Raw genomic sequence first — 16,868 nt, 5'->3', positions numbered from 1 at the left:
AGGATTTAGGTCACTGCAGTGGTATTCGGGCAGGGTAGGGGGATGTGCGGGAGTAGTGTTTCAGGGTTTAGGGCAGAGCAGTGGTGTTCGGGCAGTGTAGGGGGACATGCTGAGGGTGGTGTTTAAGGGTTTAGGGCAGGTGCAGTGGTGTTTGGGCAGTGTAGGGGGTCATGCAGGGGTGGTGTTTCAGGTTTTAGGGCAGTGCAGTGATGTTCGGGCAGCATAGCGGGTCAATGCTGTGTGTGGTGTTTAAGGGTTTAGGGCAGTGCAGTGGTGTTCGGGAAGTGTAGGGTGTCGAGTGGAGGGTGGTGTTTCAGGGTTTAGGTAAGTGCAGTGGTGTTCGGGCAGTGTAGGTGGTCGTGCTGGGGCTGGTGTATCAGGGTTTAGGGCAGTGAATTGGTGTTCGGGCAGTGTAGGGGGTCATGCTGGGGGTGGTGTTTCAGGGTTTTGGGCAGAACAGTGGTGTTCGGGCAGTGTAGGGGGTCGTGCTGGTGCTGGTGTTTCAGGGTTTAGGGCAGAGCATTGGTGTTCGGGCAGTGTAGGGTGATGTACTGAGGGTGGTGTTCCAGAGTTTAGGGCAGAGCTGTGGTGTTCGGGCAGTGTAGGGGGTTGTGCTGAGGGTGGTGTTTCATGGTTTAGGGCAGTGCAGTGGTGTTCGTGCTGTATAGGGGGTCGTGCTGTGTGTGGGGTTTCAGGGTTTAGGGCAGTGCAGTGGTGTTCTGGCAGTGTAGGGCGTCGTTCGGGGGTGGTGTTTCAGGGTTTAGGGTAGTTCAGTGGAGTTTGGGCAGTGTAGGGGGTCGTGCGGGGGTGGTGTTTCAGGGTTTAGGGCAGTGCAGTGTTGTTCGGGCAGTGTAGGGGGTCATGCTGGGGCTGGTGTTTCAGGGTTTAGGGCAGTGCAGTGTTGTTCGGGCAGTGTAGGGGGTCATGCTGGGGCTGGTGTTTCAGGGTTTAGGGCAGTGCAGTTGTGTTCGGGCAGTGTGAGGGGTCGTGCTGGGGAATTTGTTTTAGGGTTGTGAGAAGTTGGCCTGGTATATGCTGTTCACTAGTTCTAGTGACCACCTTGTACCATGCCAAGCAACCCTTATGGTGTGGTTGTAAGTCAACCTTTTTGGACTAGCTGCCCTAGTGGTAGCGTAGGCTAAGCAGTCTTTGAGGCTAAACTCGTGATGCGTGTTAAGCAAGCTGTTTTACCAATAGTAACCCCCTTTTATACCAATGAAAGGACACCACACAGATATATATTCAAAATATATATGTATTTATTTCTCAAAGTAACCCCTAGTCTCTTTATGAGCACAGGAGCACAAATCGTCAAACAAGATTATCACAGAATACACAGAAGTTGCACTTTATATGGATAGGCCCTGGTGGCCACTCGAACCATATACTAAAATAGTGGTATAAGTACCACGAACAGAAAAGGGAAAAGGCCTAGGGCCTCTAGAATCGCTGGGCCTACAAGGAGCTAACGTCAGTTAGTGACCAGGAGGTCCACGGGTGGCGTGTGCAGAGCAAATAGTCACACGCGGGCTCCCATAGGTTTCAATGGGTGCGTAAAAAGTACAAAGTTACTGCAAAAGGAATCTTCCGGATGACCTAGGAACTTAAGATTTGGAACACAGGCACTAGAGATGTATTACTACACATGGGCACCGGAGTGCCAGCTTTACCTCACCCACAGGAAGCGGGTGCATAGGCCTCAAAGTGCGTCGGGTTTCTTCTATCTGTTCCGTTGAGCCTGGGACAAAGATGCTGCAGGCGGTCGGTCGGGAAGAGATGCAGTGGGTCCAAGAGTGGATCGGAGATGTTGAAGACCTGTAAGCAGAGGGGACAGTGTTCACAGTCACTAGCCAGTGACCAGCGTGGCACCAGGTGGGTACCAGGCGATGTCGGGTGCAAACAGGTGATGAGGGGTAGCTTGTCTCCGCAGCCACGTGGTCCCTGAAGGTCGACGACGTCCAGGAGTCGGCTCACGAGCTGTCCCACGCAGGCTCTCGCTGTCGGCGGTGTCGGCGACTTGATCGAAGCAAACAAGCCTTGGCAAAAGCAATTGCAGGAGGATTCGGAAATCAGCTGTTGGTTCTGACCAGCAAGGTCAGAGGGATTGCTCCTTTGGAGGGGAGCAAGGGCCAGTCTGGAGCAACCAGACCAGCGGTGTTTGTCGTAGATTTCGTCGCCAAGATGGCCACTAGCCAGCGGGCCAGCAACCGGTTAGGCGCGTCGAGTGGCAAAATGCAGAAGGGCCCCACGCAGATCGTGGAGATGCTGGAGGGCTCACCTTTGGTGCAGATGCTGCTCGAGGGTTGGGCTTCTCAGGACCCAAAGCACAACTTGGAGGGAGCCTCGGTTGTTGCACTGGTCAGCTTGTCGTAGTCGTTCCAAGATGGCTGGCTCCACGTGTCTCGGTGCCTCCACGGGTCTCCTCTTTTCAGGGACTGTGGATCGGGCGGTGAGAGGTCTGGAGGTCCAGGTCTTGTCAGTCTCTGGGCTCGGGCTCCGGCGGGAGGCGGCGGCAAAGCAGACGGTGATTCGCTGGATGGTGCTTGCGTTAGCAAGGTGGTCACTCCCTGACCACAGGGGAGATTTTCTTCAGTCTTCTGTGCAGCAGAATGTCGAAGTTCCCGTCTTCTTCTTAGTTTCAAGTTGATTCCAGGATGTCTGAAGTCTTAGGACACAGCTCCTACCTTTAAGCGGATTCTAGGGGCCGGACTACCTGCTAGGTCCCTCCCTATGGGTGGGACCAGGAAGGGGGGTGGTTACACCCCCAATCCTTTGTCCAGCTCGCCCCAGGCCCGGGACTGGTGTGCCCCAGGACCGGTTTGAACTGGCATATGCACCGAGGCTCCTTGTGAGCCACAGGCATGTCTGGTTTCTTTCAAGCCCTACCTGACCAATACACAAAATCCTGTCTGGGGTGGTGCACGCACCTCCCCTGGCAGGAAACCCTTTGTCCACACCTCCCAAGCTGGAAGGACTCCCAGCAGCAGGAGGGCAGACTTGTGTCTGTGGTGGCAGCATCCATTTTGTGGAGCTGAGGCTATGTCTGATTTTACCCGGGTTTCAGGTACTGTACATGTCGTGTCCCTCTAGAAGGGTGGAATGCTAACCCCGTCGCCAGAATTGGCGAGGGGTTAGTATTCCAATTCGTATGACACCTTACTCGACATGTTTTGATAAAGCCAAACCAAAGATAGCATTTAACCGCGAGGTTCATAATGCACTTAAGAGTATATGGTATGACGATATCTGGAAACAGTAGAAGGAAGTTGTTCCGACCACTGCAGACAGGCTCAGCTCATGCCAGAGCACCATCTCACATGGAACCAAGCACTCTGCCTTCAGGATTGTTAAGGCCTGCCATAGGAGTGACTTAGAGGTTACCAGGTGTCCCATTTAAGGTTAGGTATAGGTATACTACACCTAAGTAAGAGGTGATTACACCAACTTACCCCAGCTGAGTGATCAGCCAGTTGTGTCAGATTGTTAGGCCAAGCCTGGGGTGGCATAATACATGCTGCAGCCCCTGGCAGGCCTTGGGTACACCAATGCCCTGGGTACCTAGTGTACACTGGTACAGGGGCTGACAGGGTGATCCACTTCCAATTGGTTATGCACCTAGGGTGCATAGTTTTAATTTAGTAGAGAGAACAGCAGGCTGGGGGTCTGATTGGCAGGCCCACAGCCTCAATATGTCAAAAACCAGTGAAGCAAAAAGCAAAAATTTGGGGTGACCATAGGATAGCAGACCCTACTCTCCTACACAACCCCCCCCCAAACGCTGGGACATTAAACTAGCCTTGACCAGTCTCGTCTTCATGTCCTAAGTGGAAGTACCTGGAGAGACCATCTGCATTCCCATGGTCAGTACCTGGCCGGTGCTCCACTGTAAAGTCCATCCCCTGTAGGGAAATGGACCACCTAAGCAGTTTGGGGTTTTCACCCTTCATCTGATTTAGCCACAAGAGGGGCTTATGGTCGGTCTGAATCTTGAAGTGAGTGCCAAACAAGTATGGCCTCAGCTTCTTCAGGGCCCACACCACAGCAAAGGCCTCCCTCTCAATAGCTGACCAATTCTTCTCTCTGGGGGTCAACCTTCTGCTAATAAAAGCAATGGGTTGGTCTTGACCATCTACATTAAGTTGTGACAGCACAGCTCCCACACCCAACTCAGAAGCATCTGTTTGGACAATAAACTCTTTGGAGTAGTCAGGACTTTTCAGGATAGGTGCAGAGCACATGGCCTCCTTCAGGTCATCAAATGCCTTTTGACAGCTTACTGTCCACTGAACCTTTTTGGGCATCTTCTTGGATGTCAGATCATTAAGAGGAGTCACAATGGACCCATAGTTCTTAACAAACTTCCTGTAATACCCAGTCAAGCCCAAGAAAGCTCGAACTTGAGTCTGGGTGGTTGGAGGGGACCAATCCTTGATGGACTGTATCTTACTCTCCAGTGGTTGAACTTGGCCCCCACCTACAAGGTGGCCCAAATACACAACCTTACTCTGCCCTATCTGGCACTTAGTAGCCTTGATAGTGAGGCCTGCCCTTTGCAGAGCCTCAAGAGCCTTCTTCAGGTGGATCAGGTGATCCTCCCAGGTGGAACTAAAGACAGCAATGTCATCAAGATATGCTGCGCAAAAGTCATCCAACCCAGTAAGGACTTGGTTCACCAGCCTTTGGAAGGTGGCAGGTGCATTCTTCAGACCAAAGGGCATCACCACAAACTGATAATGCCCACCTGGGGTTGAGAATGCTGTTTTGGCCTTAGACTCCTCAGCTAACCTGATTTGCCAATAGCCAGCTGTCAAGTCAAATGTGCTCAAAAACTTTGCAGAAGCTAGTTTGTCTATGAGCTCATCTGCCCTTGGAATAGGGTGTGCATCTGTCCTGGTGACAGCATTGAGTCCTCTGTAATCCACACAGAACCTCATCTCTCTCTTGCCATCTTTGGTGTGAGGTTTGGGGACCAGAACCACTGGGCTAGCCCAGGGGCTCTCTGAGGGTTCAATGACACCTAATTCCAGCATTTTATGTACCTCAGCCTTTATACAGTCCCTGACGTGGTCAGGTTGTCTGTAAAGTTTGTTCTTTACAGGCAGACTGTCACCAGTGTCCACAACATGGGTACACCAGTCAGTTTGACTAGGTATCAAGGAAAACATATGTGAAAATGATTGTAGAACCTGTCTACATTCAGTCTGCTGATGGGCAGTGAGGTTGCCTCCAAGGGTCACTCCTTCAACTGAGCCATCTTCAGGGTTCTGAGACAACAGGTCTGGGAGAGGGTCACTCTCTTCCTCCTGTCCCTCATCTGTAGCCATGAGCAAGCCCATGTCTGCCCTGTCAACATATGCTTTAAGCCTGTTAACATGGAGTACCCTGTGGGGACTCCTGGGAGTTCCTAGGTCGACCAAGTAGGTGACCTCTCCCTTCTTTTCCAGGATTGTATGGGGTCCAGACCATTTGTCTTGGAGTGCTGCTGGGGCCACCGGCTCCAACACCCATACCTTCTGTCCTGGCTGATACTCAACCAAGACAGCCTTTTGGTCATGCCAAGCTTTCTGTAAGGCCTGGCTTGCCTCAAGGTTTTTAGATGCCTTCTCCATATACTCAGCCATCCTGGAGCGGAGACCAAGTACATAGTCCACTATGTCTAGCTTAGGCTTTTTGAGAGGTAACTCCCATCCTTCCTTCACCAAACACAGTGGGCCTCTCACAGGGTGCCCAAACAACAATTCAAAGGGGCTGTAGCCAACTCCTTTTTGTGGGACCTCTCTGTAAGCAAACAGAAGGCAGGGTAGAAGGATATCCCATCTTCGCCTGAGCTTTTCAGGTAATCCTTTGATCATACCCTTTAGGGTCTTGTTGAATCTCTCAACAAGCCCATTGCATTGTGGGTGATAAGGGGTGGTGAACTTGTAGTTGACACCACATTCCTTCCACATAGCTGTCAAGTATCCTGACATAAAGTTGGTACCTCTGTCAGATACTACCTCCTTAGGAAACCCCACTCTGGAGAATACTCCCAGCAGGGCCCTGGCCACAACAGGAGCTGTAGTGGTCCTAAGGGGAATTGCCTCTGGATACCTGGTGGCATGATCCACTACCACCAGTATAAATCTGTGTCCAGATGCAGTGGGAGGATCCATGGGACCCACTATGTCTATTCCCACTCTTTCAAAGGGGACCCCCACCACAGGTAGTGGTATTAGGGGGGCCTTTGTTGTGCCACCTGATTTGCCACTGGCTTGGCAGGTAACACAGGAGCGACAAAACTCCTTTGTATCTTCATTCATATGAGGCCAGTGAAAGTGAGGGACAAGCCTGTCCCAAGTCTTGTTCTGGCCTAAGTGTCCTGCTAAAGGAAGGTCATGGGCCAAGGTAAGAAGGAAGCCCCTAAATTGCAGAGGTATGACCAACCTCCTGGTTGCACCAGGCTTGGGGTCTCTAGCCTCTGAATAAAGGAGCCCTTCATCCCAATACACTTTATGGGTACCTTGAGCATTCCCAGCAGCCTCAGCAGCAGCCAGCTGTCTGAGGGGTTCAAGAGAGGGACAGGATAACTGAGCCTGCCTCAAGTCAGCCCTTGAAGGTCCCCCTGTCCCCAGAAACTCAACCTGATCAGGTTCAAGCTCTTCAGGGACAGTTCCTTCAGGGTCCTCTAGATCAGCTTCCTGGGAAGGCTGATCATCACTCTGAGGCAGGGGGGAAGGCACAGCCTTGACCCTCCTGTTCTTCTTCTTGGTAGGTGCTTGGTCCATTGTTCCAGGATCCAAGACCTGTGGTTCAGTGAGGCACTTTTTGGCCTGTGACCTGGTCACAGCAAGGACATGTGATGATATACCTAACATCTCTGCATGAGTCCTGTACTCCACTTCTGACCATAGAGAACTCTCTAGGTCATTGCCCAACAAACATTCTACTGGGAGGTCTGCACTAACCACAACCCTTTTGAGGCCAGTTACCCCTCCCCATGAGAAGTTAACAACTGCCACACTATGTGAAGTAGTGGCATTGCTGGCATTGGTCACCAGGTAGTTCTCACCTGGTATGTACTGTCCAGGATCCACAAAGCCTGGTGTCACCATAGTGACACTGGCACATGTGTCCCTGTAGGCTTGAGCCACTTTGTCATTAATTAAAGGAGTCTGTCTGTACTTGCCCAGGTTACTGGGGCTCACAGTCAGGGACAAATCAATGTCCCCATCACAGATCAAGACTGCCTGTGTAAGGGTTCTGTCTAAGTCAGAATCTCCTTCAGTTCCCATAGTGATTCCCACTACACCCTTTGTCTGGGGACCAACACTGCTAACAGTAGTACTGGGAGCAGGTGCCTTAGGGGCAACAGTGTTGGGGGCTCCACCCTTTTTGCAATCACTAGTCCAGTGAGTTGTATTTTTACAATGATTGCACCAGGGTTTCTTCTGACCTTCTTTCTTCTTTTTGGACTGTTGGGACCCACCCTCCTTAGTAGTAGTTTGGGGCCCTGTTGAAGACTTCTGGTCTTTAGGTTTCTGATCTCCACCCTTTTGGTCTGTTTTCTTCTGATCACCCCCTTGGCCCTGGTTCTGGTTCTTTTGCTTAACCCTGGTTCTGACCCATTTGTCTGCCTTCTTTCCCAATTCTTGGGGAGAGGTCAGATCAGAGTCAACCAAGTGTTGATGCAGTTGCTGGTTTTGACAGTTATTTAAAATCTGCTCTCTCATCATCAAATTATACAATCCTGTAAAATCAGATACCTTACTTCCCAGCAACCAACCCTCCAAAGCCTTAGTGGCACATTCAATGTATTCAGACCAGTCCTGAGTCTGTGTCTTTTGGGTGTCTCTGAACATTAACCTGTACTGTTCAGTGGTTAAGCCTAACCCATCTACCAGAACACTCTTCAGGACTCTGTAGTTTCTGACATCCTCTTCTCTAACAGTGAGGAGTCTGTCTCTGCCTCTTCCTTCAAAGGAGAGCCAGAGGATTGCTGCCCACTGGTCTTCAGGAACCTGCTGTACTTTGCAGGCTCTCTCAAGAGCAGTTATCCATTTGTGGATGTCATCCCCACTTTTGTAGGGGGGCACAACCTTAGACAGGTTCCTATTGTCAAAGACCCTATCTTTGTCCTTAGGGACAATGCTGCCACCAGTGGGTATAGACCCACTCTCTTTATGCTGTCTAGCCTTGCTAAGTTTCTCTTCCATCAGGGCTACTTCTAGCTCCTGCTTCCTGATCCTCAGCTGAGCCTCTTGCATCTTGGCCTCATGTTCCCTCCTCTGAGGGGTGGTCATCCTTCTCCTGGAGTGACCTTGAGAGCCTCTAGAGCCATGGGAAGCATTGGAGTCACCTGAGCGATTCCTTTGCCTTCCAAGCCCTGTGTTAAGTCCACTGGGGAGATCCAGTGGGTTGAACCCACTGTCAGTCCCCAATAGCCTTGGTTTAGCTGGGCCAAGTATAATACTTGGCACTGGGCTAGTTCTCCCTTCATCCTCACTACTGTCAGTATCCTTTTCACTCTCATCCTCTGTGGTAGGCATCCCATCTAAGGGGTGACTATTGGGAAGGGGTACTTCAGTGGCATCTTTAGAAGGGGGGCCTCCTGTTCCTGTCCCTAAGGGGGCTAACTGGGAAGCTTTCTTGAGTGCTCTCTGATTCTCATCATTCTGTAAGAGCTCTCTGAGCTCAGCAGAGTTTGGGTTCTTGGGCTGTTTAAGGCCTCTAAGAGTTGCCAAATGCCTGAGCTCATTCTGATTAAGGGTAGCAAAGCTGGATGGTGCCCTCTGGGGGTCACTCTCAACAGAGATGGGTACAGTGGACCCCTCTGCCCCGGCCATTGCTCTTAAGTGTGGGTGGATGTGTTGCAATCTACCTACACTTGGGTTTACGTACTAAACCTATCTAGTAGTTGTAGTCAGGGTGTGCTACTCCCTTTGCTCTACAACAACTAAGTTCAGTAGAACTTAAGTATATCTAATCTTGTTTTATATGTACCTACAGGTACCTATGTGATCTTTCAATTGGTAACCAAGAGATTACAATGGTAAAACACAGCAAGCTCAAATCCAACCGCTGCTCACCAATGTGAGAAGTTGGCCTGGTATATGCTGTTCACTAGTTCTAGTGACCACCTTGTACCATGCCAAGCAACCCTTATGGTGTGGTTGTAAGTCAACCTTTTTGGACTAGCTGCCCTAGTGGTAGCGTAGGCTAAGCAGTCTTTGAGGCTAAACTCGTGATGCGTGTTAAGCAAGCTGTTTTACCAATAGTAACCCCCTTTTATACCAATGAAAGGACACCACACAGATATATATTCAAAATATATATGTATTTATTTCTCAAAGTAACCCCTAGTCTCTTTATGAGCACAGGAGCACAAATCGTCAAACAAGATTATCACAGAATACACAGAAGTTGCACTTTATATGGATAGGCCCTGGTGGCCACTCGAACCATATACTAAAATAGTGGTATAAGTACCACGAACAGAAAAGGGAAAAGGCCTAGGGCCTCTAGAATCGCTGGGCCTACAAGGAGCTAACGTCAGTTAGTGACCAGGAGGTCCACGGGTGGCGTGTGCAGAGCAAATAGTCACACGCGGGCTCCCATAGGTTTCAATGGGTGCGTAAAAAGTACAAAGTTACTGCAAAAGGAATCTTCCGGATGACCTAGGAACTTAAGATTTGGAACACAGGCACTAGAGATGTATTACTACACATGGGCACCGGAGTGCCAGCTTTACCTCACCCACAGGAAGCGGGTGCATAGGCCTCAAAGTGCGTCGGGTTTCTTCTATCTGTTCCGTTGAGCCTGGGACAAAGATGCTGCAGGCGGTCGGTCGGGAAGAGATGCAGTGGGTCCAAGAGTGGATCGGAGATGTTGAAGACCTGTAAGCAGAGGGGACAGTGTTCACAGTCACTAGCCAGTGACCAGCGTGGCACCAGGTGGGTACCAGGCGATGTCGGGTGCAAACAGGTGATGAGGGGTAGCTTGTCTCCGCAGCCACGTGGTCCCTGAAGGTCGACGACGTCCAGGAGTCGGCTCACGAGCTGTCCCACGCAGGCTCTCGCTGTCGGCGGTGTCGGCGACTTGATCGAAGCAAACAAGCCTTGGCAAAAGCAATTGCAGGAGGATTCGGAAATCAGCTGTTGGTTCTGACCAGCAAGGTCAGAGGGATTGCTCCTTTGGAGGGGAGCAAGGGCCAGTCTGGAGCAACCAGACCAGCGGTGTTTGTCGTAGATTTCGTCGCCAAGATGGCCACTAGCCAGCGGGCCAGCAACCGGTTAGGCGCGTCGAGTGGCAAAATGCAGAAGGGCCCCACGCAGATCGTGGAGATGCTGGAGGGCTCACCTTTGGTGCAGATGCTGCTCGAGGGTTGGGCTTCTCAGGACCCAAAGCACAACTTGGAGGGAGCCTCGGTTGTTGCACTGGTCAGCTTGTCGTAGTCGTTCCAAGATGGCTGGCTCCACGTGTCTCGGTGCCTCCACGGGTCTCTTCTTTTCAGGGACTGTGGATCGGGCGGTGAGAGGTCTGGAGGTCCAGGTCTTGTCAGTCTCTGGGCTCGGGCTCCGGCGGGAGGCGGCGGCAAAGCAGACGGTGATTCGCTGGATGGTGCTTGCGTTAGCAAGGTGGTCACTCCCTGACCACAGGGGAGATTTTCTTCAGTCTTCTGTGCAGCAGAATGTCGAAGTTCCCGTCTTCTTCTTAGTTTCAAGTTGATTCCAGGATGTCTGAAGTCTTAGGACACAGCTCCTACCTTTAAGCGGATTCTAGGGGCCGGACTACCTGCTAGGTCCCTCCCTATGGGTGGGACCAGGAAGGGGGGTGGTTACACCCCCAATCCTTTGTCCAGCTCGCCCCAGGCCCGGGACTGGTGTGCCCCAGGACCGGTTTGAACTGGCATATGCACCGAGGCTCCTTGTGAGCCACAGGCATGTCTGGTTTCTTTCAAGCCCTACCTGACCAATACACAAAATCCTGTCTGGGGTGGTGCACGCACCTCCCCTGGCAGGAAACCCTTTGTCCACACCTCCCAAGCTGGAAGGACTCCCAGCAGCAGGAGGGCAGACTTGTGTCTGTGGTGGCAGCATCCATTTTGTGGAGCTGAGGCTATGTCTGATTTTACCCGGGTTTCAGGTACTGTACATGTCGTGTCCCTCTAGAAGGGTGGAATGCTAACCCCGTCGCCAGAATTGGCGAGGGGTTAGTATTCCAATTCGTATGACACCTTACTCGACATGTTTTGATAAAGCCAAACCAAAGATAGCATTTAACCGCGAGGTTCATAATGCACTTAAGAGTATATGGTATGACGATATCTGGAAACAGTAGAAGGAAGTTGTTCCGACCACTGCAGACAGGCTCAGCTCATGCCAGAGCACCATCTCACATGGAACCAAGCACTCTGCCTTCAGGATTGTTAAGGCCTGCCATAGGAGTGACTTAGAGGTTACCAGGTGTCCCATTTAAGGTTAGGTATAGGTATACTACACCTAAGTAAGAGGTGATTACACCAACTTACCCCAGCTGAGTGATCAGCCAGTTGTGTCAGATTGTTAGGCCAAGCCTGGGGTGGCATAATACATGCTGCAGCCCCTGGCAGGCCTTGGGTACACCAATGCCCTGGGTACCTAGTGTACACTGGTACAGGGGCTGACAGGGTGATCCACTTCCAATTGGTTATGCACCTAGGGTGCATAGTTTTAATTTAGTAGAGAGAACAGCAGGCTGGGGGTCTGATTGGCAGGCCCACAGCCTCAATATGTCAAAAACCAGTGAAGCAAAAAGCAAAAATTTGGGGTGACCATAGGATAGCAGACCCTACTCTCCTACAAGGGTTTAGGGCAGTGCAGTGGTGTTCGGGCAGTGTGAGGGGTCGTGCTGAGGGTGGTGTTTCAGGATTTACGTGTCGGGTTCTCGGCGATTGCCGTTTCCCGACATCCCACGAAGCACGCACAACATTGCCGGGATCCTCACTTCCGGCTGGAAGCTGAGCCCCGGTCTAGTTCTTCTCCTGCCACAGGCTGGTCCTGGAAGCACTTCCGGGGTAAACGCCTTATCTCCGCGTTTCCCGCCGGCTCTGTGCTTTGAATTCCAGTTCCGAGGCTTCAGCGACGGAGGAGTGTTTCTGTCCGCTACCAACACGAAGGTACTTACGGTGTTGGGGGTTCCCGCGCAGGAGCGCTCTCGTTCTGGCACCATTGCTGAAGTGCTACAGCTGTAGCATTTCGATCATCGAAGAAGCAGCGCAGCAGCGTTGTTGAACTTGTTTCTGTGGGTGAGCAGCGCAGGAGCGCCTTACTCACATTTCTTTGTTTTGTTAGCAGCGCAGGAGTTCTTGACTGTGTATTCGGAGAGCGGCGCAGGAGCGCTTTACGTGCTATTTGATACACCGCGCAGGAGCGCTTTGTTTGTTTGTTTTGATATACCGCGCAGGAGCGCTTTGTTTGTTTATTTTGGGACTACCGCGCAGGAGCGCTTTACTTGTTTACTTTGGGGGAGCCGCGCAGGAGCGCTTTACTTGTTTACTTTGGGGGAGCCGTGCAGGAGCGCTATTATTTGGTTACAGTTAGGGCTTCTGCTGAATCACCTTTAGTAGGAGAGTCTCGCTGGATTCCGGAAACAGCACTGCTACCCCGGGATACCCTGCACGCTCCATTCCCATACCACCGCCCTACGTCCTTAATCGGCTCCCATCCTTGTGTCCATCTCATCCCTGTTGAGTTTCCTATCCAAGGGGGGTCAGGTTGGTACACGGACGGGCGCTCTTGTCGTCTCTGCGGAATTACTTCACAAGCAAAGGTAAGTCTTGTGGGGTACCTGACAGAATTCAAAGCCCACGTTTACTATTCCACCCAGACGACATGGGCGACCCGGAAGTCACCTTGCAGGACATAGCAGTCATGTTGGCTGCCATGCAAGCCGAGAACCTTAGTCTACGCCATGATGTAACGTCCATCCAGAGTCACATGGCATCCGGGGTTTCCAGTCCTTGGGGCACTACCCCTAGTTCCAGAGTCATACAAGAAGGGCTGTTGAGGCCGCCTACCTTCACCTTTGGGGGGGCCCCCGCAGCTCCCACTCAGAGCTCCGCCATTCAAGTCGTAACACCTCATCAGGTACAACTGGCACCACCGGAACGCTTCTACGGCGATAGTACCAAGTATGGGATATTCCTCCATCAATGTCACCTACATTTCATGGCCAGAAATACGGCTTTTCCTGATGATGCCTCCAAGGTCGCCTACATCTTATCATACATGGGAGGTGACGCCGCTCAGTGGTCCATTTCGTTTGTAGAAAACGACGATCCCATGCTCCACCACTTGCCGACGTTCACAGAAGCCATGCGGCGGATGTTCGCTCGCCACACCTTTGTGCAGGCCGCAGATAACGAGTTGCTTGGCTTAAAACAAGGCAACCAAGATCTCCTGCATTACATCACCCGTTTCAGCCGGCTGGTCATCGAGGCTAATTGGCCAGAGGACAAGAAGGTGTCAGTCTTCTATCGAGGATTACGTGATGACCTGAAGGACCTCATCGCACAGTTACCCGACCCGCCTGAGGAAATAGGTCCTTTCATCGACTTGGTGGTGAAGATGAATTTTCGTCTCCAGGAAAGAAAGACCGAGAAAGGGAAGGGCAGTGAAAACCGGTTCTTATCCTTTGGAGAAAAAGGCGTTGAGAAAACAAAGGACGAAGCTTCCCCCCAGGGTGAAGCGTCAGAACCCATGCAGATCGGGGGCATACGAGGGCCGTTGACCGCTCACGAGCGAGAAAAGAGAAGGAAGCAGAACCAATGTCTGTATTGTGGGAAAAGCGGACACTTCGTCAGGGAGTGTCCAGTGAAGCCCTCTAAATCAAGGGGCAGACGGCCGTTTGCGTTGCCCATCACAAAAGGCGATCAGATGGGAAACGAGACAACCCAGTAGACAAGGGGATCCGTCCTCTGGGTTCTTCGTATCACACTTCAGTGATCCCCGCAGTATTCGATGGCAGTCATCATGTAGGCATCGAAGTCTCCTTACAGAATCAGGCGGGCAGAACCTGGTTGGTAACCGCCATGCTGGATTCCGGTGCGACAGGCAGCTTCATTGACACCGGTTATTCGAGTGCCTTGGGTATACAAACCGTGGCAAAAGAACAACCCGAAGCAGTCAAGGCTGTTGATGGAATGGACTTGACCTCTGGCCCAATCCGACATCAAACCGAAAAGATGTCCATGCTTCTTGCCAACCAACATGCTGAGTCCATCAGTTTTGATGTTATCGACGCTCCGCAATTCAAGGTTATATTGGGGTTGCCGTGGTTGGTGAAGCACAATCCCCGAATCGATTGGGCGGCCAGAATAATTCACCTGGATTCGGAATACTGCTGTGAGACCTGTTATACGAGGGACAATCGTCTGGGGGCTCGCTCGGTGCAGGCGAGATCACTACCCGTTGATGGCATGGGGTCGGTTTCCCACACAACCATACCAGAGGAATATCAGGATCTGGCAGAGGTGTTCGATAAAAAAGGAGCCAACACCCTGCCACCACACCGGTCGTTTGACTGCCGCATAGATTTAATCCCTGGCTCCACGTTGCCATGCAGCAGAATTTATTCTCTCACAGAAAAGGAGAACATCCACCTTCGATCCTATTTGGATGAGTACCTGGATAACGGGTTTATTCGCCATTCCAGGTCTCCGGTTTCCTCTCCTCTTTTCTTCGTGTCGAAGAAGGAAGGTGATCTGAGGACCTGCATTGACTTTCGGGCGATGAACGCCATCACGGTGAAAAACCGGTACCCCCTGCCTTTGATCACCAATCTACTGGATCAAGTAAAAGACGCCTCCATTTATACCAAACTCGACCTGCGGGGTGCCTACCATCTAGTAAGAGTCCGGAAGGGGGACGAATGGAAGACCGCGTTCCGGACGAAGTTCGGTCTCTTCGAATACCAGGTTATGCCTTTCGGACTCTGTAACGCCCCCGCAGCTTTCCAGTACTTCATCGACGAGGTATTGAGGGACTTTATAGATGTCTTCTGTATCGTCTATATAGACGATATCCTGATTTATTCCCGTAACATCGCTGAACACGTGCAGCATGTGCGTTCTGTCCTCCAACAGCTAGGAAGACATCGTTTGTACGTCAAACTGGAGAAGAGCGTCTTTCATGTCACCTCTGTGGAGTTCCTGGGACACATCATAACACCTGAAGGTATCCACATGGACAACAAAAAGGTAGAAGCCATCTTGTCTTGGCCTTCTCCGGAATCCGTAAAAGGGGTTCAGCGGTTCCTAGGCTTTGCCAACTACTACCGCAGGTTCATCACCGGTTTCTCCGCACTGGTAGCTCCCATAACACGCTTGTTGCGAAAAGGTGTGCCATTCGGGTGGGAGCAGAACGCTGAGAGGGCCTTCCAAGAACTAAAAAGACGTTTCACCATAGCCCCCGTGCTGGTGCATCCGGACACGGAGCAACCTTTCATCGTGGAAGCAGACGCCTCGAAGGACGCTATAGGAGGGGTGTTGTCCCAACGAAGCACCGACACAGGACAACTACATCCGGTAGCTTTTTATTCCAAAAAATTACAACCAGCGGAACGCAACTACACTGTGTCTGACCGGGAGCTGCTAGCCATCAAAACGGCGTTCGAGGAATGGCGCCACTTCTTGAAGGACGCCAAACACATAGTGACCATCTACACCGACCATCGGAACCTCCAGTTCCTGCGTTCAGCCCGTGCCCTCACAGCCCGACAGTTGCGATGGACCTTATTCTTTAACGAATATAACTTCGTGATCACGTTCCGACCTGGAAAGGACAACGCCAAGGCCGATGCCCTCTCACGGCTGGACGACCATGACGAACCTGCCGAAAACCCCGAGCCGGTTCCCATCATATCTGAAAAACATTTCCAGGGCGTTATAGCATCTACAGATTTCCTAGCTCAAGTAAAGAGGGACGTGAAGCGGTCCGATCCGATAGGCCTGGCCACAGACAGCGATGAGGTGACTTGTGTGGACGGATTGCTGTTCAAAGGGGAACAGTTGTGCTTACCTGGGGTACCAAGTCAACAAAAAGCAGTCCGTATGTGCCATGATCATGTCCTTGCCGGTCATCCTGGCTATCACAAGACACTCGAACTAATACAAAGACAATTTTGGTGGCCAACACTGGTGTCCGACACAAGAACGCATGTAACGAACTGTACCATCTGTCTGTTAGGCAAGAACAGCTCTGAGCCGTCGGTTGGTCTGCTGCGTCCCATTCCGGTGCCACCGTTTCCCTGGCACACCGTCTCCATGGACTTCGTGGTTGACCTTCCCATCACCAAGACTGGACACACCACGGTTCTCACCATAGTCGACCACCTCTCCAAAATGGCGCACTTCGTACCCTTGTTGAAAGTACCCACGGCGAAGGACCTGGCCCTGGTTTTCGTGCACGAGGTGGTTCGCCTCCATGGCATTCCATCTGTGGTCATAACGGACAGGGGCTCGCAGTTCGTATCCCGTTTCTGGAAAGAAGTATGCAGACTCCTCGAGATGGACGTGCGCTTATCCTCAGCGTACCATCCCCAGACCGATGGTCAGGCCGAGAGAACAAACCACACTATGGAGCAGTATCTCCGATGTCTGTTGCTGATGGTAGAGAAGGAATGGTCTGCGGTACTATGGTTAGCAGAATATGCATACAACAACAGCAAGCATTCGGCCATTGGCATGTCCCCCTTCTTTTGTCTCCATGGTCGTCACCCTCGCACATCTGCTTGGGAAGTCCCCCGGGACAGCCAGTTGCCTACGGTGCGCGCCTATCATGAGACTCTACATAGACTATGGCAGCAGGCGCGCTTTGAGTTGGCCAAGGCGAAGGACGCCTACAAGGCGCATG

The sequence above is a fragment of the Triturus cristatus genome, chromosome 1_1 (genome assembly GCF_964204655.1).
Source record: "Triturus cristatus chromosome 1_1, aTriCri1.1, whole genome shotgun sequence".
In the NCBI taxonomy this organism is placed as follows: Eukaryota; Metazoa; Chordata; class Amphibia; order Caudata; family Salamandridae; genus Triturus; species Triturus cristatus.
This window is presented reverse-complemented; position numbering follows the sequence as displayed.